This window comes from Papaver somniferum, unplaced genomic scaffold, assembly GCF_003573695.1.
Source record: "Papaver somniferum cultivar HN1 unplaced genomic scaffold, ASM357369v1 unplaced-scaffold_99, whole genome shotgun sequence".
Lineage (NCBI taxonomy): Eukaryota > Viridiplantae > Streptophyta > Magnoliopsida > Ranunculales > Papaveraceae > Papaver > Papaver somniferum.
In genome coordinates, this window is record NW_020653081.1 from 2,189,780 (window position 1) to 2,213,349 (window position 23,570).

Consider the following 23,570-nt stretch of genomic DNA (forward strand, 5'->3'; position numbering starts at 1 on the left):
ATTTCGCCGCAAAATCTTATTTCTCCAAAAACACCTACAAAGACATAAAATAACCAAATAAGCACAAAATCGAGCACTAACAATATATACAATTGGGATCAAAATAGACACATAAATGCGTCTATCAAATACCCCCAAACTTATTATTTGCTAGTCCTCGAGCAAATAAAATAAAATAAAATCCTAACTCACTGTCGCAGGCATCGTCGATTGTATTTAGCGTATGCAATAAGCCTTTAAATCCCTAGGTGGCCCTAGTGGCCGAGTTATAGTCTCGGGAGGGATTACAAGAGATATACCCACAAAACCTTTATACTCTAGACCCTAACTATCTACGCAGAACCTTGGAAGGCACTAAAGAATCTCCTTGGTTGGCATACTTATTGACTACAGGAAGAAGTACCCTGATGCGAAATTCCAATTGATGTACATGAGTTTGCACTCAACATACTAAAATTCATATATAAGTGACAGAGCTCTACTCATACAGTTTATGTACATCATAACCGGAGTCAACCAATCACATGGAAAGATTAAGAAGATGGATAAAGAGATGGTTAAAAGTGAACGGTGTTTCCCATATCTGTCTGAAGGCCTATGCCAAGGTGAACCTATCCTAATGGACTGAGATACCGGTCTGACTAATATCAACACAACCGTCTTATACAAGGGGACCAGTGGTCGATAAACCTAACTCTAGGTCAAGACAACTGGCATATACAAGGGCACCAGTGGTCGACTTTATTGAATTTATTCCGGTTGGTCTAATGGTCTGGTCTCATTTTTTTTCTTTTTTGATGGTATCTCAATCACTCTATTCCACCCTAGCAAAGGTAACAACTTGAATCGTGTGCCCCACCAAATCACTTAAAAAATAAAAACAGAAGGATTAGGATTCAACGAGATATGGCGAAACTACCATATTTTTTTTTTAATTCTAACACCTGCGATCTGTGCTTTTATGAATAGACTCCTTAGATGTTTCCATCTAATCAGATTGGTTCCTCAACTCCTACAACCAAGATTTTCCCATCCACTTAGATTGGTTAGTGCCAACCTTAATAAGCATAAATTTCTAGGCTCCGAAGTTTATTTATTGCAACTAAAAGCTAACAAAAAGTTTCTTCCCCACCCCCAAACTTAAATCTAACATTGTCCTCAATGTTTCTAATGAAAGAGCAATACCAAACAGTAAAGTAACATGAGGAATTAGTAAAGAGAGAAGTCGGAAACATAGTACCTGGGTGAAGAGAGAAATCAAAAACTAATATACAACATACAATCGCCTCGATGGTCAATCAAGGGTAAACAGGGTCCTCCAGAGGGACCTCCTCAATATCACCTGTAGGAAAGGGCTCTAAAAAGGGTTTCAATCTATGACCGTTAACCTTCGAAGAACTACTACCATCCGATGTCTCGATCTCAACAGCTCCATGAGGAAAGATAGTGCGAACAATAAAAGTACCCGTCCACCGAGAACGTAACTTCCCAGGGAAAAGATGCAAGCGGGTATCATACAGAAGAACTTTTTGACCTGGAGAAAATGACTTTCTTAAGATATTTCTATCATGCACAAGTTTCATTTTGTTCTTATACTCCTTAGCACTATCGTATGCATCTCTACGAATCTCTTCCAACTCATTGAGCTGGAGTTTCCTATGGGCTCCTGCCTTGTCGATTTAAAAATTTAGCTGCTTAACAGACCAATAAGCTCTATGTTTTAACTCAACAGGTAAGTGACATGCCTTTCCATAAACTAGTCGATAAGGCGACATTCCAATGGGGGTCTTAGACGCAGTACGGTAAGCCCATAAGGCATCAGTAAGCCTAGACGACCAGTCTTTCCGATCAGGATTAACTGTTTTCTCTAATATACGTTTTATCTCCATATTGGAAACTTCTACCTGACCACTAGTCTGTGGATGATACAGGGTAGCTACCTTATGCGTAATACCATATTTTTTCATCAAAATCCTAAAAAGTCCATTACAAAAGTGTGACCCTCCATCACTAATTATAGCTCGCAGTGTACCAAAACGTGTAAGTATATTATTTTTCAAGAACTCAATTACAACCCTATGGTCATTGGTTTTACAGGCAGCCGCCTCAATCCACTTAGAGACATAGTCTACAGCGAAAAGGATGTATAAGTTACCAAAAGAATTAGGAAACGGACCCATAAAGTCAATACCCCACACGTCAAAGACCTCCACAACTAAAATATGGTTCAAGGGCATCATTTTCCTACGGGAAATGGTTCCTAATTTCTGGAAATGTTCACAAGTCACACAGTAACTGTGGGAGTCTTTAAAAAACGAAGGCCAATAGAATCCACACTGCAATATCTTAGCAGCAGTTTTCTTAGCACTAAAGTGACCCCCACAAGCATGATCATGACAAAAGGAAATAATACTGGACTGGTCACTCTCAGGTATACATCTCCTAATAATCTGACCTGGACAATACTTAAACAAATAAGGATCATCCCAAAAGAAGTGCTTAACCTCAGGTAAAAACCTAGAACGATCTTGTTTACCCTAATGTTGGGGAATTTGACCAGTAACAAGATAGTTCACTACATTCGCATACCAAGGTAATTGGGTAACAAAGAACAATTATTCATCAGGAAAGCTATCCCTTATAGGAAGGGAATCATCAGGGGAACTAACAACTAGCCTAGACAAGTGGTCTGCTACAACATTTTCGGCACCCTTTTTGTCTCTAATGTCTGGAGAAAACTCTTGCAACAAAAGGATCCACCTAATCAATCTAGGTTTTGTATCCTTCTTACACAAAAGATATTTTAAAGCAGCATGATCAGTATATATGATGATCTTAGAACCTAAGAGATAGGGTCTAAAATTTTCTAAGGCAAACACAATGGCTAACATTTCCTTCTCGGTAGTGGTATAGTTCAACTGGGCATCATTCAGAGTTTTGCTAGCATAGTAAATCACATGAAGTAATTTGTTTTCTCGCTAACTACCAATAAGGGTTAAGTATTCTAAACTCTTATTTCAATCATTGAAACTTTCTTAGAGGATGACAATAGCCGTTTTCACACACTATTAACATCAAGGAAATTTTCAAGTTATTGAAATAATCATAACGAAACATTCCAAGTCTACACCAAATGATTGTATCATACAAACCATGTAAGATGTTACTCGGCAATTTTCACATGATCATCTTTTGACTTGCATCAAGAATATAAGATGAACTTGGTCGAAGCGAAAGCTTACCAACACATATTTCGAGAAATATGTAAGCGAGTTAAACTCAACTCGAGATCAAGGTAGTCAGTATCGGTTGTACAGGCCGATATTAAAGGTTTTTATAGGATATCGAAAAAAATCTTCACGATATCGAAAATATCGGCGATACGAAGGAGAAACGATAAAAACGCGTGTATAGTCCTGTACGTACCGATATATCGGTTTCATATGTATACTGATAATATATGTTTCACTTGTACACTGATATATCACTAATGTATTTTGTCTTTTGATTATGATTTCTTGAACTTTTAGTTCAAGAAAGTAAATCCACTAATTTTGGTAACTTCATATATGATTATGGTGGATGTAATTACTATAAATGTGATGTTGATGGGCTAACAAATATTCAATGCTTAGATTCGTTGTTGATAGTATAAGGATCTAATCAACCACCTCTTATTTTGTAAGGTTAAAGTATGTTTACTACAATTATTATTTTTTATTATGGTTATATCAATATATTTTTTTGTTAGATAACTAATACATATTAAAAAAATCTTAATGATGTATCGCCGATAAAAAAAGATATTATCATTTTTATAGGTGTATAGGACCCGACCGATACGATACCGATACACGATATTAACTACCTTGCTCGAGATCTCAAATGTGTATAATAGAAAACGATATCGTAACACGATTATGTCTCAATATAGGAGATAGAGTAGAAATAGACTTTCCAAGTGATAAATGAGTTTCGGTCTCCACATACCTTTTGTTGATGAAGTTCCACAATCTCCCTTTAGTAGTTCTTCGTCTTCAAATGATGAATGCCGTGAAGTATAAGGCTCAACTAAACAATCTATGTCCTAGTCCGAGACATCTATAAGTAGACTAGAAATCAAGACTTATAGGTTTGACCACTAACATTGAAAAACATGCTTGAGATAGCAATGCATGCGAGTTCGACAGAATGACATGCTCGGTTGAACTCGCATGTTTTGCTATCTCAAGCATGTTTGTCAAGTTTAGTTGTCAAAACTATATGTCTTGATTTCTAGACTACTTATAGCTAAGTCTTGGTTTAGGAAAATTTAGTGTATTGAGCTCTAGACTCCATAGCGATCATCTTACGAAGACGAAGAACTACTCAAGGAACCAGTGGAACTTCATCCGACTAAAAGGTATGTGGAGGCTTGAACTTATCTATCACTCAAAAGTCTATCTACTCTATCTCCTACTCTTGAGACAAAGTCGTTAAATATGATAGTTTTCATACATACACATTTGCTATTTCGAGTCGAGTTTACTCGCCTATCTGTTTCTCGAAATATGTGTTGGAAAGCTTTCCCTTTAAACACTTTTCATCTTAACCCGTAACGAAAGTCATGATGACGTTTCAATCTTGAAAATAACTTTGATGACGATAATTGTGAATAACGACTGTTATAACATTATAGAAAAATGTTTCAATGATTGAAATGTAGAGTTGAGATTACGTAACCAACTATGTATATAAGCATATATAGTGTGTTCGCACATTAGTTTATAAATCCATGTGTCGGAAACCAAGTGTGGTCATATGTGCGCATACAATATTGGTGAAGGAGACAGGTTGGGTACGCGTACCAGCGGAAGTTTTCGATCCGAAAATTTCTGCTGAGTTTGTAAGTTTGCAAACTGTTAAACCAGTCACCTTAGGTATGCATACCCATGAAAGTTTTTGAACCGAAAATTTCTGCTGAATTTCTAAACTCAAATCCGGTATCTATGGTACACGTACCCGTACGCGTACCCAAGCTGGTTATATTTCTCAAATCGGAAGTTCATGAACTTAAACAATAAATCAATAAGGAATGCAATCTTTGCAAACCGTGGCTATATTGTTCATTAATTGATTCAAGTGAATCAAACCGATTTTGTTTTAATTGTGTCTATTCATAAAGACCTAAGCAATTGAACAACTCTTCAACTAGTTCATACGAGTCATTTGAACTAGTTATATGAAGAAGATGAATACGGTTAATATGAAAGTACTCATATGGCTAACCATTGGTTAACTATTTGTGAACCAACTAAGTGTACACGTTTAGGTACGGTTACTCAAACATAAATGAAATACATTTCATTTGTGTGTGACAAGCTAAGTTTAGATCTAACGGTTGAAAGATATTAACTTGGTCAAATCAGGTTTTTCATCTAACGGTGAATATTGAATGCTTTATTACCAAGGTAACTTGCATTGCAAACCCTGATTTGAAAACTATATAAAGGAGACATCTAGTAACTGGAAAAACTAATCCCCACACCTCCTGTGTGATACTAGTTGGTTTTGCTAGAGCCGATTCTCCTTTAATCTTAGGTTTCTTCTCGAGACCCTGTAGGTTAACGACTGAAAGACTTCATTGGGATTGTGAAGCCAGACGAAACTACTTCTCTTGTAGTTGAGCGATCTGATATTTCCATTTTTTGTCGTACGAGTTCAATTGAATAATTGACTTGAGATTATATCTCCAATAGGGCAAGATAAAAAGAAATCACAAACATCTTCGTCTCATCGTTTGTGATTCCACAATATCTAGTTTCTCTACCATACGATTTAGATTATTGTGAGGTGATTGATAATACCAGGATGTTCTTCGGGAATATAAGTTCGGGTTATCAATTAGTTCCTTTTCACCTTGATTTATCAAAAGACGGAACAAAAACTCATAGGTTCATCTGTGGGAGACAGATTTATCTATTATCATAGAATTTTCAGTGTGGTACAGATTTGTTTTAAAGTCTTCGATTTTGGGTCGTAGCAACTCTTAGTTGCGGGTGAGATAACCTAAGGGAATCAAGTGTGTAGTATCCTGCTGGGATCATAGACGTAAGGAGCGCAACTGTACCTTGAATCAGTGTGATATTGATTAGGGTTCAACTACAGTCCAAACCGAAGTTAGTTTGTAGTAGGCTAGTGCCTAAAGCGACTTAATACAGTGTGGTGTTCAATCTGGACTAGGTCCCGGGGTTTTCTACATTTGCGATCTGGTATCTATGTTATTTCTATTCCGCATTATATTTTGTTATATAATTGAAATATCACAGGTTGTGCGTTAAGATCAATCAATTAGAATATCCAACCTTTGGTTGTTGATTTAAATTTATTGACATTTGGATATTGGTCTTTGGTACCATCCAAGTTATCTCTCTAGTATTTGATAAAGACTCGCAGATTTCCATTTGCTTGAGTATAGATCAAATCGAGAGATTGAGACATTAACTCTTTGATATACTTTTATCTAGATTGAGTCTGACTGACTAGTTGATTCTTTATAAAGTACATTGGATTTAGTCCATATAGATTGCTAATCGAAATATTGGGTGAGGTTTTTAGACCCCCGCTTTGTCACTTCTCATACAAATGATCGATATCCTTGGCATCTTCACCACTACTCGGAATCTACGACACTTCCAAGTACTCCATGATTCTAAACGTGTTCAACTCAGCATCATGGTTGTTGAAGATCCATAGTGATAACAATGAGAAAACAATTGCTCCCAATCATTGTTATACAGTTGTTAGAGCATTGCTTGGTCGAACTCGCATGCATTGCTATCTCAAGCATGTTTGTCAATATTAGTGATCAAAACTATATGTCTTGATTTCTAATTTACTTATAACTAAGTCTCGGTTTAGGATAGTTAAGTGTAGTTGAGCTCCAGACTCCATGGTGATCATCTTATGAAGACGAAGAACTACTCGAGGAACAGGTAGAACTTCATCCGACTAAAAGGTATGTGGAGACTTGAACTTATCTATCACTCAAAAGTCTATTCTATATCCTACTCTTGAGACAAAGTCATAAAAGTATAATAGTTTTCGTACATACACATTTGCTATTTCAAGTCGAGTTTACTCGCCTATCTTTTTCTCGAAATACGTGTTGATAAACTTTCTCTTTAACCATTTTCATCTTTACTCGTGAAGAAAGTCATGATGACGTTTCAATCTTGAAAATAGCTTTGATGACGATAGTCGTGAATTGTTATAACATTATAGAAGAATGTTTCAATGATTGAAATGTAGAGTTGAGATTACTATCTATGGATATAAGCATCTATGAGATTACCATCTATGGATATATAGTGTGTCCGCACATTAGTGTATAAATACATGTGACCAAAACCAAGTGTGTGCATATGTGTGCATGCAGTATTGGTGAAGGAGACAGGTTAAGTACGCGTACCCGTAAGCGTACCGACATAAGTTTTCATACCGAAAATTTCTGCTGAGTTTGTAGTTTGCAAACTAGTAAATTAGTCACCTTCGGTACGCATACCCGTACGCGTACCCACGGAAGTTTTTATACCCAAAAATTTCTGCTGAGTTTGGAAACAAAAGCCAACTCAAATCCAGTAGCTAAGGTACACATACCCGTACGCGTACCCAAGCTGGTTATTTCTCAAATCGGTAGTTCATGAACTTAAAAAATAAATTATAAGGAATATAATATTTGCAAACCGTGGGTATATTGTTCATGAATTGATTCAAGTGGATCAATCCGGTTTTGTTTCAATTGTGTCTATGAATAAAGACCTAAGCAATTGAACAACTTTATCAACTAGTTCTTATGAGTCATTTGAACTAGTTATGAGAAAGATGAATACGGTTAATATGAAAGTGCTCATATGGCTAACCGTTGGTTAACTATTTGTCAACCAACTAAGTGTACACATTTAGGTACAGTTACTCAAACCTAAATGAATACATTTCATTTGTGTGTGACCAGCTAAGTTTCGATCTAACGGTTGAAAGATATTATCTTGGTTGAATCAGGTTTTTCATCTAACAGTGAATATTGAATGCTTTGTTACCAAGGTAACTTAGATTGCAAAACTGATTTGAAAACTATATAAAGGATACATCTAGCAATTGGAAAAACTAATCCGCATATCTCCTGTGTAATACTAGTTGGTTTGATAGAGTCGATTTTCCTTTAACCTTAGGTTTCTTCTCGAGACCATGTAGGTTAACGACTGAAAGGCTTCATTGGGATTGTGAAGCCAGACGAAACTACTTCTCTTGTAGTTGAGCGATCTAATCTTGTCATTTTCTATCGTACGATTTTAATTGAATAATTGACTTGATATTATATCTCCAATAGGGAAAGATAAAAAGAAATCACAAACATCTTCGTCTCATCGTTTGTGATTCCGCAATATCTAGTTTCGCTACCATACGATTTAGATTATTGTGAGGTGATTGATAATACTAGGCTGCTCTTCAGGAATATAAGTTCGGGTTATTAATTAGTTCTTGTTCACCTTGATTTATCAAAAGACGGAACAAAAACTCATAGGTTCATTTGTGGGAGACAGATTTATCTATTATCATAGACTTTTCTGTGTGGTACAGATTTGTTTATTAAAGTCTTCGACTTTGGGTCGTAGAAACTCTTAGATGTGGGTGAGATCAGCTAAGGGAATCAAGTGCGTAGTATCCTTCTGGGATCAGAGACGTAAGGAGCGCAACTGTACCTTGAATCAGTGTGAGATTGATTAGGGTTCAACTACAGTCCAAACCGAAGTTAGTTTATAGTAGGCTAGTGTCTGTAGAGGATTAATACAGTGTGGTGTTCAATCTGGACTAGGTCTCGGGGTTTTTCTGCATTTTCAATTTCCTCGTTAACAAAACTTCCGGTGTCTGCGTTATTTCTATTCCGCATTATATTTTGTTATATAATTGAAATATCACAGGTTGTCCTTCAAGATCAATCAATTAGAATATCCAACCTTTGGTTGTTGATTTAAATTGATTTACACTTGGATATTGGTCTTTGGTACCATCCAAGTTATCTCTCTAGTATTTGATAAAGACTCGCAGATTTCTATTTGCTTGAGTATAGATCAAATCGAGAGATAGAGATATTAACTCCTTGATATACTTTTTATTAAGATTGAGTCTGACTGTCTAGTTGATTCTCTTAAAATTATATTAGAGTTAGTCCATACAGATTGATAATCGAAATATTGGGTGAGGTTGTTATACCCCCGCATTTTCAATTGGTATCAGAGCAGGCAAACACGTTTAAAGACCTTACAAGTCCGTGTTTGTAGCGATCTGACTCTATGGACATTGGTGCTATCCCTATTAACGTACCACCAGTCTTCGATGGATCTAATTACTTATGTTGGAAAATTTCTATGCGAGCTTTTCTTCAAGCACGTGATATGTTGTTAATGGCTATGATGCTCCCGTTGTGGTACCTGTTGTGGCAATAGGCAACACTACTATTCCAAAGAATATTGGTGAATACGATGCTCTTGAGATACTTGTTGCACAACGAAAATCCGATGGTTTGAATGCCATTACCCCAAATCTTCAGCACCATGTGTCAAATTGCACTAGGTCTAAAGATGCGTGGGGTATATTAGAAACCGTATTCGAAAGTAATACCACTGAAAAGGAAGCTAGGCTTCAAAACCTTAATTCCGATTGGGAAAACCTTCGTATGACAGATGAAGATTCATTGATGAGTTTAATCAGAAAGTGTCTGAAAAGACTATTCCTGAAAAGGACATTGTGATGAAAATTCTCAGATCGCTGCCGTATAGATAGGACTCTAAGAAGCATGCCATCGTTGAGGGAAATAACCTTTATAATCTCTCCAGAAATACGATGGTTGGGAAGCTTAAGATCTTTGATCACGAGCATTCATCCAAATCTAAGGATGTTGCGTTCAAAGCACTTAAAGACACCAAATTACTTGATAAAAGTAAAAATGTGTATATCTCTGAAGATGGTCACCCTGAGACGGATTCATCAGATGAAGATTTTGACAAATCAGTCTCGATGATCACAAGACAGTTTAGAGATATTCTGTTCAAGAGAAGTAAACAGTTCTCCAAAGATAAGACAAAAGCATCAGTCAAACCTCATAATCATATTCCTCCTAAAAACAGGGACACAGATGAAACTGATGACGAGGATATGCCTCAGTGCTTTAAGTGTAAAGGTTTTGGTCATGTTGTAAACGAGTGCCCAAACCGTAGAAAATATACCGGGAACAAAGGACTTGCCGCGACACTTGATAAGATGTCTGACAATTATGATTCTGGTGAAGAAAAAAAATCAAGTGTTGCTTTTCTATGTGAAAATATTGATTTTGATAATTGTAGCAATACATACATCAATCCTGATAATCTTTTAGAAGAGAGCCCAATCAAGATGGAAGAATCAATTGACCCTTATTTTGGAAACCCCTTGTTTAATGTTCAGGATCTACCTTGTGCCTAGCAGCTTTCTTTTCAAAGGCGCCTGAACCATCTTTTGCGTTGACATGCTCCTATTATTATCTCAAGGGACATGAGTTTTCAAAGTGTTTCAAATACAAACACAAGATGAGATATGTCAACAAGCTTCAACGAAGAGCAGATCGTCTAACCACCAAGCTTAAACTCGCGGAGAAAACAGCTGAGGTATGTAAAATCTTATCTTCGTCGAAGAGATCAGTTTCCAAAGATAGATGTAGGAAATTAGAGAATAAAACATGGTCTAAACATACGAAAAGGCAGGATTCCATGAATTCCAACCAAAAGGGTCATGGTGGACAAATTGTTGTTCACCACAACACAACTTGATTGTGTTGTCATGTGCATCTTGTCTCATGTGCCTGTTCAAAAGAGACAAGATCTTGCACACCTCAGGCTGTAAAAACATATTTTTTTTTTTAGTTTTGTTTTTTGATTTGTGTTGATTGGTTTTTGGAATTCCTCCATATCACTGTTGATATTGGAATAGACTGTTTTTCCAAAAGAAGAGGGCCATTATCGACAATTCTACTCTTTATAGGGTTGTGAGTTGAACGTGTACGAACCTGTTTAAAGGTTTAAAAACCCTACATTCCTTTTTCCTTCTCTGATACTCTTTATATCTTAAGACTGCTTGTTGAGGTTTGATTGTGAACTCCTCTCACGAAACCGTGCTTTCATGGATACTCCAAGCACCATGTCTTCTGATGGGAAAGATATCAATATGATTGTTAAGCCATCAATCACTAAGGAAAAAGAAAAATCTCAATTGCCTCCAACTTTAAAAAGAAAAATAAGGAATGTGAGGAAGCCAAGAGCTGTTCCTTCAAACTCTCAGAAGTTTTCTGATGTTCTTGAAGAGTTGAAGCTGGGAAGAAAAGAGATTCAGCAAATAAAGGCTTGCGTCTTAAGATCATTGGAAATTTAGAAGGTCCTGGTTCGACATCATCAGCCAAGAAGGTTTATTGGTATTGACTCCTTCCTCCATGAACCATATGTTCCAATGAATGTTGACGACAAGGAGTTCGGGGATGACAAGGATTTTTTCAAAGATCTTAATGTCTAGAAAACTTCTTAAGAGAATTTTTATTCTTGTTTTTGTTTAAGAAGGATAACTAGGGTTTGGAATAGCCATTATTGTGAGTACACATAGCTATGTCCAAATTTTCATCTTCATGTTTTTTGATTTATTTGTTTGAATTCTAAAGTTGGTTTGGAAGATGATTTTTGCAGTATTAATCTTTATGGTTTTATATATTGCAATATCTTATGGGATATGTGTGTTTGCGTCCGTGAACTATTATTGTCCCATACGATGTCAAAAGTTATCTCGTTTATATGTCGATATGCAAGTATTGATACAAGATCGATGAACTTTTGACAAAAAAAATTTAAGCCTATTATGTCATTTATTGATGGAAGATAGGTTAAAATCTTTTGTTTACGAGGATTATGTCTATTGTATGTCATTGTGTAAATAGTGATGGAAAATAGAATGAATCCTTGTATATTCCAAAGTATTGATCTTCCCTGATCCATATTTTATGTATATACTTTGTGGCTCCATAAGTTTTCTTATGTGAGCATTTCCAACTAAACAAATCATAGATTCGTTTGTGATTAATTTGGTTGTGTATTCCGATTAAATTAATCATGGGTTCTTTTGTGGTTAGTTTAATTGAGAATTTTTGGATAACAAAATCATTTTGTAGTTTTTGGTGTCCAAATAAATCCTTCTTTCTTGTAAAACTAAGGTCACTCTTGTTGTTCTTTCTGGAATGACATCAAATGGAGGAGAGTTCTTTTGAACTTGCGCTTAATTTCCATATCTTTGTGGGGAGTGCGGATGTGGAATTTTTGAGGAGTTATCTTATATCTTTATAAACTCCGTGATGAATGCATTTAGCTTCGACTTTATGATTGCATCTAAAGAAAGTTGATGTGTACTTTTATTTGGTCTTGAAGTATGTCCATGAAAATTTCATTAGGATCCCATTTTCGTACCTTTGCCAATTTTATTGATAAAAAGGGGGAGAATTAATATGTAGTTCACATTAAAAATACATATGGTTTTCATATCATTATGTAATGGGGAGTGGTTTTCGTGTTGAGACGAAGTATTGACTAAGGGGGAGTGATACATATCACCATAGTATTGTTAATGAAGTTGTGATATGAGAACTTTGGTACTGTGTAATAATACTATGACACTGTATAACAATGATTGAGAGCTTTTTTTTTTCTCATTGTTATGGCTATGGAACTTCAACAACTAAAATGCTGAACTGAACATTTATGGAGTCATGGGAGTACTTGGAAAAGACGAAGTTTTCGAGTAATGTTGAAGCACCAAGGAGATCAAGCATGTGGACGAGAAGCTACAAAGTTTTATCTATTTTGTAATCCATATGTATTGATAGTTTTGTCATTAAAATTGACAAAAGGGGAGATTGTTAGAGCGTTGCTCGGTCGAACTCTCATGCGTTGCTATCTCAAGCATGTTTGTCAATATTAGTGATCAAAACTATATGTCTTGAATTCTAGTTTACTTATGACTAAGTCTCGGTCTAGGATAGTTAAGTGTAGTTGAGCTCTAGACTCCATGGCGATCATCTTATGAAGACGAAGAACTACTCGAGAAACAGGTGGAACTTCATCCGACTAAAAGGTATATGGAGACTTGAACTTATCTATCACTCAAAAGTCTTTTCTATCTCCTTCTCTTGAGACAAAGTCGTAAAAGTATAATAGTTTTCATACATACACCTTTGCTATTTCGAGCCGAGTTTACTCGCCTATCTTTTTCTCGAAATACGTGTTGGTAAGCTTTCGCTTTAACCATTTTCATCTTTACCCGTGACGAAAGTCATGATGACGTTTCAATCTTGAAAATAGCTTTGATGACGATAGTCGTGAATAACGATTGTTATAACATTATAGAAGAATGTTTCGATGATTGAAATGTAGAGTTGAGATCACCATCTATGGATATAAGCATATATAGTGTGTTCGCACATTAGTATATAAATCCATGTGCCGGAAACCAAGTGCGTGCATATGTGTGCATGCGGTATTGGTGAAGGAGACAGGTTGAGTACGCGTACAAGCGGAAGTTTTCATACCGAAAATTTCTGCTGAGTTTGTAGTTTGCAAACTAGTAAACCAGTCACCTTAGGTACGCCTACCCGTATGCTTACCCACGAAAGTTTTCATACTCGAAAATTTCTGCTGAGTTTGGAAACCAAAGCCAACTCAAATATGGTAGCTAAGGTATGCATACCCGTACGCGTACCCAAGCTGATTATTTCTCAAATCGGTAGTTCATGAACTTAAAACAATAAATTATAAGGAATGCAATATTTGCAAACCGTGGGTATATTTTTCACGAATTGATTCAAGTGGATCAATCCGGTTTAGTTTCAATTGTGTATATGAATAAAGACCTGAGCAATTGAACAACTCTATCAACTAGTTCTTATGAGTCATCTGAACTAGTTATGAGAAAGATGAATACGGTTAATATGAAAGTGCTCATATGGCTAACCATCGGTTAAATATTTGTGAACCAACTAAGTGTACACGTTTAGGTACGGTTACTCAAACCTAAATAAATATATTTCATTTGTGCGTGACAAGCTAAGTTTCGATCAAACAGTTGAAAGATATTAGCTTGGTTGAATCAGGTTTTTCATCTAACGGTGAATATTGAATGCTTTGTTACCAAGGTAACTTAGATTGCAAACCCTGATTTGAAAACTTTATAAATGAGACATCTAGCAATTGGAAAAACGAATCCCACACCTCATGTGTGAAACTAGTTAGTTTGCTAGAGTCGATTCTCCTTTAACCCTAGGTTTCTTCTCGAGACCCTGTAGGTTAACGACTGAAATATTTCATTGGGATCGTGAAGCCAGATGAAACTACTTCTCTTGTAGTTGAGCGGTCTGATCTTGCCATTTTCTATCGTACGAGTTTAATTGAATACTTGACTTGAGATTATATCTCCGATAGGGCAAGATAAAAAGAAATCATAAACATCTTCGTCTCATCGTTTGTGATTCCACAATATCTAGTTTCGCTACCATACGATTTAGATTATTGTGAGGTGATTGATAATACTAGGCTGTTCTTCGGGAATATAAGTCCGGGTTATCAATTAGTTCCTGTTCACTTTGATTTATCAAAAGGCAGAACAAAAACTCATAGGTTTATCTGTGGGAGACAGATTTATCTATTATCATAGACTTTTCTGTGTGATACAGATTTGTTTATTAAAGTCTCCGACTTTGGGTCGTAGCAACTCTTAGTTGCGTGTGAGATCAGCTAAGGGAATCAAGTGCGTAGTATCCTGCTGGGATCAGAGACGGAAGGAGCGCAACCGTACCTTGAATCAGTGTGAGATTGATTAGGGTTCAACTACAGTCCAAACCGAAGTTAGTTTGTAGTAGGCTAGTGTCTGTAGCGGCTTAATACATTGTGGTGTTCAATCTGGACTAGGTCTCGGGGTTTTTCTGCATTTTCAGTTTCCTCGTTAACAAAACTTCTGGTGTCTGCGTTATTTCTATTCCGCATTATATTTTGTTATATAATTGAAATATCACAGGTTGTGCTTCGAGATCAGTCAATTAGAATATCCAACCTTTGGTTGTTTATTTAAATTGATTGACACTTGGATATTGGTCTTTCGTACCATCCAAGTTATCTCTCTAGTATTTGATAAAGACTCGCAAATTTCTATTTGCTTGAGTATAGATCAAATCGAGAGATAGAGATATTAACTCCTTGATATACTTTTTATTAAGATTGAGTCTGACTGTCTAGTTGATTATCTTAAAAGTATATTAGAGTTAGTCCATACATATTGCTAATCGAAATATTGGGTGAGGTTGTTGTACCCCCGCATTTTCAACAGTGTCATAGTATCATTACATTGCATGAAAGTTCAATTGTATCACAACTTTGAAAATAATACTATGGTGATATATATCAGTCCCCCTTAGTCAATACTTTATCTCACAATGAAAACCACAGCCTTACATAATGATCCGCAAACCATATCTAGTTGTAGTATGAAACTACACATTAATTCTCTCCCTTTTTTTCAATATAAATTGGCAAAGGTACGAAAACTAGTAGGATCCTCATGAAATTTTCATAGAGATACTTCATGACCAAAAGAGAATAACATACCAACTTATTTAAATGCAATCATATAGCCGAAGCTAAATGCATTCATCAAGGAGTTTATAAAGATACAAGATAACTCTTACAATATTCCACAGCCGCACTCCTCAAAAAGATTTAGCAATAAAGCACAAGTTCAAAAAGAACTCTCCCCCATAAAATGTCATTCCCCAAAGAACAACAAGAGCGACCTTACTTTTACGAGAACATGAATTTGTATCCAAAAATCACAATTGAATTAGTAATAAAAATGATTAATTCAATTGGTCATGCTCGACATAAGAAAACTTACGGAGCAACACAATATGTGCACAAAGATGTGGATCAGGGAAGGACCAATACTGCAGAATAAACAAAGATTCATTCTATTTTTCATCACTATTTGCACAATGACATACAATAGACTTAATCTTTGTAAACAAAAGTTCATCCTTTCTTCCATCAATAATGACATAAAAGGCTTAACTTTTGTTGTCAAAGGTTCATTCTATCTTTTATCAATACTTTCATACTGACATATAATAGAGATAAGTTTTGAACAAATATGAGACAGTCAAGGTTCACGGACGTAAACAACATATTCCATAAAAATTTGCAATATATGAAATCATAAAGATTTATACTGCAAACATCATCTTCCAAATAGCTTAGAATTTAAATAAATAAATCTAAAAACATTGAAGATGAAAACTGTTGGCAATAGCTATGTGTAGTCACAATAATGGATATTCCAAACCCTAGTTATCCTTCTTAAAACACAAGAATAAATTCTCATAAGAAGTTTCCTAGACAAAATCAAGACAAACTCGTAAGGCACATACAAGATGATTTGTCTTTAGAGGGTAGAATCAATCTTTTTCGCACGGATTTACACCAAGAATAGCTACCAAAGGCGTATAAAAATATTTTCTTAACAAAAAAGAACATACAAAGTCATTAACGACCATGCACCATAGTTCACATAAGATGATTGTGAATATTCAAGAATCTCCTAGCAATGTGTACTACTGCCCATTATTGAACTTCCTTCTTTGTGGTTCACCAACAAAATTCTTATAAAAGCTACAAATGAGCTTAGAAGAGTAGTGCTCCAAGAATCCAAGTGCCCAAGTCCAACAGAAGTGGAACAAGTGCGACGAAACAGAGCAAAACACTCAAAAACAAGATACGGGACAAAGACCAATCTTAACTCATACAAATTCAAGAATTCTCATCTGCATATCGAAGAGAATTCGAAGAGGAAGAGAATGCCAAAATAATGAGGTCATTCCGAGTTTGGAAGAAGAAGTTACGGCCAAAAAAAGTTTACCGAATATCGACGTCTACAGGCCAGTATGCGTACGGGTTTGCAAACGAGCTTTCGTCACCTGGAGCAGTATGCAAATGGGTATGCGTACTAAAATCCCTGGATTTTGATTTTAAATGATGGTATGCATACCTGGTATGTGTACCATGAAGTCCAAACATCCCGAATTACTATTTTCAAACCTAAACATTTAAAAACCTTAAACACATATCAAGTTAAGTAGAAATGAACGATAAGAAAGGTACGTGGATCATTATAAGTACTCTAACCAAATAAATAAAAGAACAAACTTGCTCAAGTTTATAGACATACCTTTTTAGATGAATCCAATCGAATTCTACAGCCTTACCAAATATAATTTATGCGCCCCAATTCTCGTGCTTCCCTCACCGTATACATAACGGGGCATTCCTTGGTGAGGATGCACTTCCAACACAATCAAGTTGTGTTGAGGTAAACAATGTCTTGCTCACCTTGGCACCAAGAAAGAGTTTATTTCCAACTACTTTTGCATTCAACAAGGTTGAGAAACATCCAAGAATCTGTTTTTACAAGTTTTACAAAAGACTTTAGAGAGATACATAAAACTTTGAGTCCCTAATGTCTCATTTTAAAACTCAATAAAAACAGTGTCTGCAAATAATGTTTAGTACTGCGTATGGAAACTCTTCTGATAAAAAGAGACATCCTAACTCTTTCATAAAAGAAAACAATATTATTATCTTGACTGGGTGTATCAGGAATCAACCAAGGAGATGAATCATGCTTTGAGATGATGTTGTCAGAAGACTTAGATTTAAACTCTTCTTGTAATTCGTTTAGTTTGTCACAAACAACTGGATTACCCAAAGAAGGAGCATTGCTCTTACTAATTAGTAAACCAAGATCAACCTCAACATGAATGTTATTTATCATAACTTGGTTTAGCTTTTCAAGAGATTCTTGCTCTTTCTGTAGGTATAACTAAACATCAAGAGATAAGCTCTCAAGCTTCTTTTCAAGCCCTAAAAACAGTTTAAGCGATTTTAAACCTGGTGGAAGTTTAGATAGAATTTCTTCTACAGATTTTATTAAATCAGTCATGGAAGAGAATTCTGAAATCCCTGGATCTGGTGGTGCATTTATTGAGATAACACTGCTATCCATAATCATATCGCTACAAACATGGACTTATGAGGTCTTAGCGTGTTTGCCTGCTCTGATACCAATTGAAAATGCGAGGGGGTGCAACAACCACACCCAACAATTCGTTTGGAAATCTGAGAGGACTTACTCAAATATACTTTCTAGAGAATCAACTAGACATTCAGACTCAATCTAGAGAAAAGTATATACAAGAGTTTATATCTCTAACTCCCAATTCAATCTGCAATCAGCAAACAAAAATTTTCTAGCCCGATTGAATATAAGAGAATAAACATGAACGGTATCAAAGACCAATGTTCAAGGATCAATCAATTTCAACCAATAACCAAAGGTTGGATTTCCCAATTGATCTATTCAATGCACAACATGTGATATTTCAATTATATAACAAAAAAAAACGCGGAAAAGAAATAACACATACACCAGAATTTTGTTAACAAGGAAAACCGCAAATGCAAAAAAACCCCGGGACCTAGTCCAGTTTGAACACCACACTGTATTAAGCCGCTACAGACACTAGCCTACTACCAATGAACTTCAGACTGGACTGTAGTTGAACCCTAATCAATCTCACACTGATTCAAGGTACAATTGCGTTCTTTACGTCTATGATCTCAGCAGGATACTACGTACTTGATTCCCCTAGCTGATCTCACCCACAACCAAGAGTTACTACGACCCAAAGTCGAAGACTTGATAAACAAATCTGTCTCACACAGAAAAGTCTATTGGAATAGATAAATCTCTCTCCCAAAGAAATATCTATGAGTTTTGTTCCGTCCTTTGATAAATCAAGATGAACAAGAACCAATTGATAAACCGGTCTTATATTTCCAAAGAACAACCTAGTATCATCAATCACCTCAGAATAATCTAAATCGTATGGAAGCGAAACTTGATATTGTGGGATCACAAACGATGAGACGAAGGTGTTTGTGATTAAATTTTATCTTGCCTATCGGAGATTAAATCTCGAGAAATTCTTAGAGAAGATAGTACTCAGATGATAGAATCGGGCAAGATCAGGACACGCAACTACAAAGAAAACAGTTGGGTCTGGGTTCACAATCCCAATGAAGTATTCAAGTTGTTAACCTATAGGGTCTCGTGAGAAACCTAAGTTAAAGGAGAATCGACTTTAGTTATGCAACTAGTAGCACACAAAAGTGTGGGGATTAGGTTTCCCGGTTGCTAGAGTTCTCCTTTATATAGTTTTCAAAATCAGTGTTTGCAATCTAAGTTACCTTGGTAACAAAGCATTCAATATTCACCGTTAGATGAAAAACCTGATTCAACCAAGCTAATATCTTTCAATCGTTAGATCGAACTTAGCTTGTTACACACAAATGAAATGTACCCTTATTTAGGTTTATGTAATCGTACCTAAACGTGTACACCATTTTGTTTCAACAATAGTTAACCGAGGTTAGCCATATGAACACTCTCATATCAACCTTATTCATCTTAATTATAACTAGTTCAAACGACTCAAATGAAACTAGTTAAAGAGTTTTTCATTTGTTATATTCTCATAGAAGTATACAAGAACACAATTGAAGCAAAATCGGTTTAATTCACTTGAATCAATTCATGAACAGTATAGCTACGGTTTGCAAATAGTGCATTCCTTATTAAATAAATAGTTAAGTTTATTTACACAACCGATTTTAGAAATTTAACCTTCAAGTATGCAAACGGGTACACATACTTGAAATACCCGAACCAAGATTGGATTTCGCTAGTACAAAAAACTGGTACGCGTACTTCCAATCCCAACAGAAATTCTTGGACATGAACCTCATGCCAGTACGCGAGTGAGTACGCATACTTAGGTTCTCGGTTTTCTTAAGCCAACAGGTACGCGTACGGGTACACATACTATGGTTCCCGGACATGGATTACATATGTGCAAGAGTACACAACATGTCATATCTAATAATGGTTAAGTGTTCTAAGATCTTATTTCAATCACTGAAACTTTCTTAGAGGATGACAATAGCCATTTTCACACACTATTAGCATCAAAGCAATTTTCAAGTTATTAAAATAATCATAACGAAACATTCCAAGTCTACACCAAATGATTATATCACACAAACCATGCAAGATGTTACTCGGCAATTTTCACATGATCATCTTTTGACTTGCGTTAAGAATATAGGATGAACTTGGTCGAAGTGAAAGCTTACCAACACATATTTCGAGAAATATGTAAGCGAGTTAAATTCAACTCAAAATCTCAAATGTGCATAATAGAAAACTATATCGTAACACGACTTATGTCTCAATATAGGAGATAGAGTAGAAATAGACTTTCCAAGTGATATATGAGTTTCAGTCTCCACATACCTTTTGTTGATGAAGTTCCACAACCCCTTAGTAGTTCTTTGTCTTCAAATAATGAACGCCATGAATTCTAAGGCTCAACTACACAATCTATGTCATAGTCTTAGACATCTATAAGTAGACTAGAAATCAAGACTTATAGTTTTGATCACTAACATTGACAAACATGCTTGCGATAGCAACGCATGCGAGTTCGACCAAGCAGTGCTCTAACAAAGTAATCACACTTTGATTGTTGTATTGTCTCGATCTCGTATCGATAGAAGATTACATAAAGTGTGAATACCGATTTGTCGTATTGTCTCGACTTAGTCCATAGACAATCACTTTCGGTAAGAGGACTTATAGGTGGATATTTGGGGTTCAGGGACGTAAAGAGCGCAACTGTACCTTGATCAGTGTGAGATTGGTTAAGGCTCAACTACAGTCCATTACGAAGTTCATTGGTATTAGGCTAGTGTCTGTCGCGACTTAATACAGTATAGTATTCAAAGATGGACTAGGTCCCGGGGTTTTATTGCATTTGCGATTTCCTCGTTAACAAAATTTCTGGTATCTGTGTTATTTATTTTCCGCATTATATTTATTTATATAATTAAAATATCATAGGTTGTGCGTCAAGTTCAATCAGTTCTTGAATCCGGCCTTTGGGTTGTTGATTGAATTGATTGACACTTGGATTTTGGTTTGTGATACCGTCCAAGTTATTTCTCTTATTTAATAGGGCTCGCACATTCCTATTTGTTTGATTGCGGATTGAATTGAGAAATTGAGATATAAACTCTTTGATATACTTTTCTAAAGATTGAGTCTGATTGTCTAGTTGATTCTCTTGAAAGTATATTGGTGTTTGTCCATACAGATTGCTAACGAAATATTGGGTGTGGTTGTTAGACCCCCGCTTTTTTTCCTACTATCAATATTTCGGACTGGAATGTAGTTGAGACCGAATCCACCGTCACAGTAATTCAGTTACAGTCGTGCTCCTTGCGCCTCTTGTATCCGAGTCACAACCATAGGTTATGATGTGATCAAATATTTCTAGATGTGGTTTTTTAGAGAGTCGTTCAAATGCCGATTATCTCATAGAAATAATTCTGATGCATCTGAAAATATTCGACATGGTAAGTACGTGTACTTATTTCTAGTTCGTGAGTTATTTTTTCATGGTACGTGTACAGGTTTTGTATACCCTTAATACAAAACGAGTTCAGGAGTCCACAAAACTGTTTCGGTATGTATACTAGGTATGTGTACCATCATGAGTTCACGAGTCAACAAAACCTTTTGGGTTTGCATACTTGGTATGTGTACCAAAAGTCGTTTCCTATGGCTCCGGACCTATAACAGTTGCGCCAATATGTAAGATGGTATGTGTACTTTCCTGTATCCAGATTTACAGTAGTTCTATATCTCTTTATTAATCAATTTGAAACATTCCCGAATAACACCAATGATACATATTACTGTTCCAGGATATTTTCAAAACTTAAATCACGATTTAGGCCATAAACAATAAATTTTTCTTAACCAAATTCTTCAAGTATGAACAAATATTTTTAAGCTTAGTCAACATATTTCGAGAATAATTAACAAGATAAACTTGACTCGAAATTTTTGTTATGCATGTAAAGTCCAATTTAGTGATGCGACATAGTCTCGGAGATAGAAAGGTAAAAACTTGTGAAATAAGTGGTTCGGTCTTCACTTACCTTTTGTTGATGAAGTTCTCCAAAAGCTTCGCTTGATCTTCGCCTTCAAACGGTAGAACGCAGTGATGTCTGGTACTAAACTACACACTTCTATCCTAATCCGGGACTTGGCTAAATATAGATTATAAATCAAGATATAGTTTTGATCAACTAAATTTGAAAACAAGCTTGAGATAGAAATACTTGTGAGTTCGACCGAACAGTGCTCTAACATTTTAAATTGAAAACATAACATTCAAAGTTATATACATGAAACTCTAGTATTAAAGGCTTGATCATCTTATTATGATCAAAGTGTCAAGGAAGAATATACAAGTTGTTTTACAACCTTGGTATATTGAATTACGAAGTATAACATTTATCTATTGAACTTCGTTATTGCCACGTAGACATAATATTTGTAACTTGTTACTAGATTGTGTGATGGACTGATGATTGATTTCATGCCTAGAAAACTATCTTCAATTACGTGAGTTTATGGGAGTTTCCTTACGAACTTGTTTCGTAGTTAAAAGAAATCAAATGGATTGGTGGTCCAGTTTTCATTGAAGATCTAAGGCAGGACCGATTCCTACTTGTGTTGGGAATCATGGTAGTAGCTGTTAGAGCATTGCTCGATCGAACTCGCATGCATTGCTATCTCAAGAATGTTTGTCAATGTTAGTGATCAAAACTATAAGTCTTGATTTCTATCCTATTTATATGTCTCGGACTAGGACATAGATTGTGTAGTTGAGCTTTAGATTTCACGGCGTTCATCATTTGAAGACGAAGAACTACTAAGGGGAGCTTGTGGAACTTCATCGACAAAAGGTATGTGAAGACTGAAACTCATCTATCACTTGGAAAGTCTATTTATACTATATCTCCTATATTGAGACATAAGTCGTGTTACGATATAGTTTTCTATTATACGCATTTGAGATTTCGAGTTGAGTTTAAATCGCTTACATATTTCTCGGAATATGTGTTGGAAAGCTTTCGCTTCGACCTAGTTCATCTTACATTCTTGACGAAAGTCAGAATATGATCATATAAAAATTTCCGAGTAACATCTTACATGGTTTGTGTGATACAATCATTTGGTGAAGACTTGGAATGTTTCATTATGACAATTTCAATAACTTGAAAATCGCTTTGATACTAATAATATTGTGAAAACGACTATCAATGATTGAAATAAAGAGTTTAGAATCATGTAACCATGTTTGGATATAAACATAGTGTGTTAATCACATTAGTATGCAAGTCCAAAACTGGGAGCCTGAAGTATGCATACCTGTACGCATACTGGCGGTTGCTGATGTCTGGGCAAGTATGCGTATCTGTACGCATACTGGTGAAAAGTTCACCTCCGTGAAA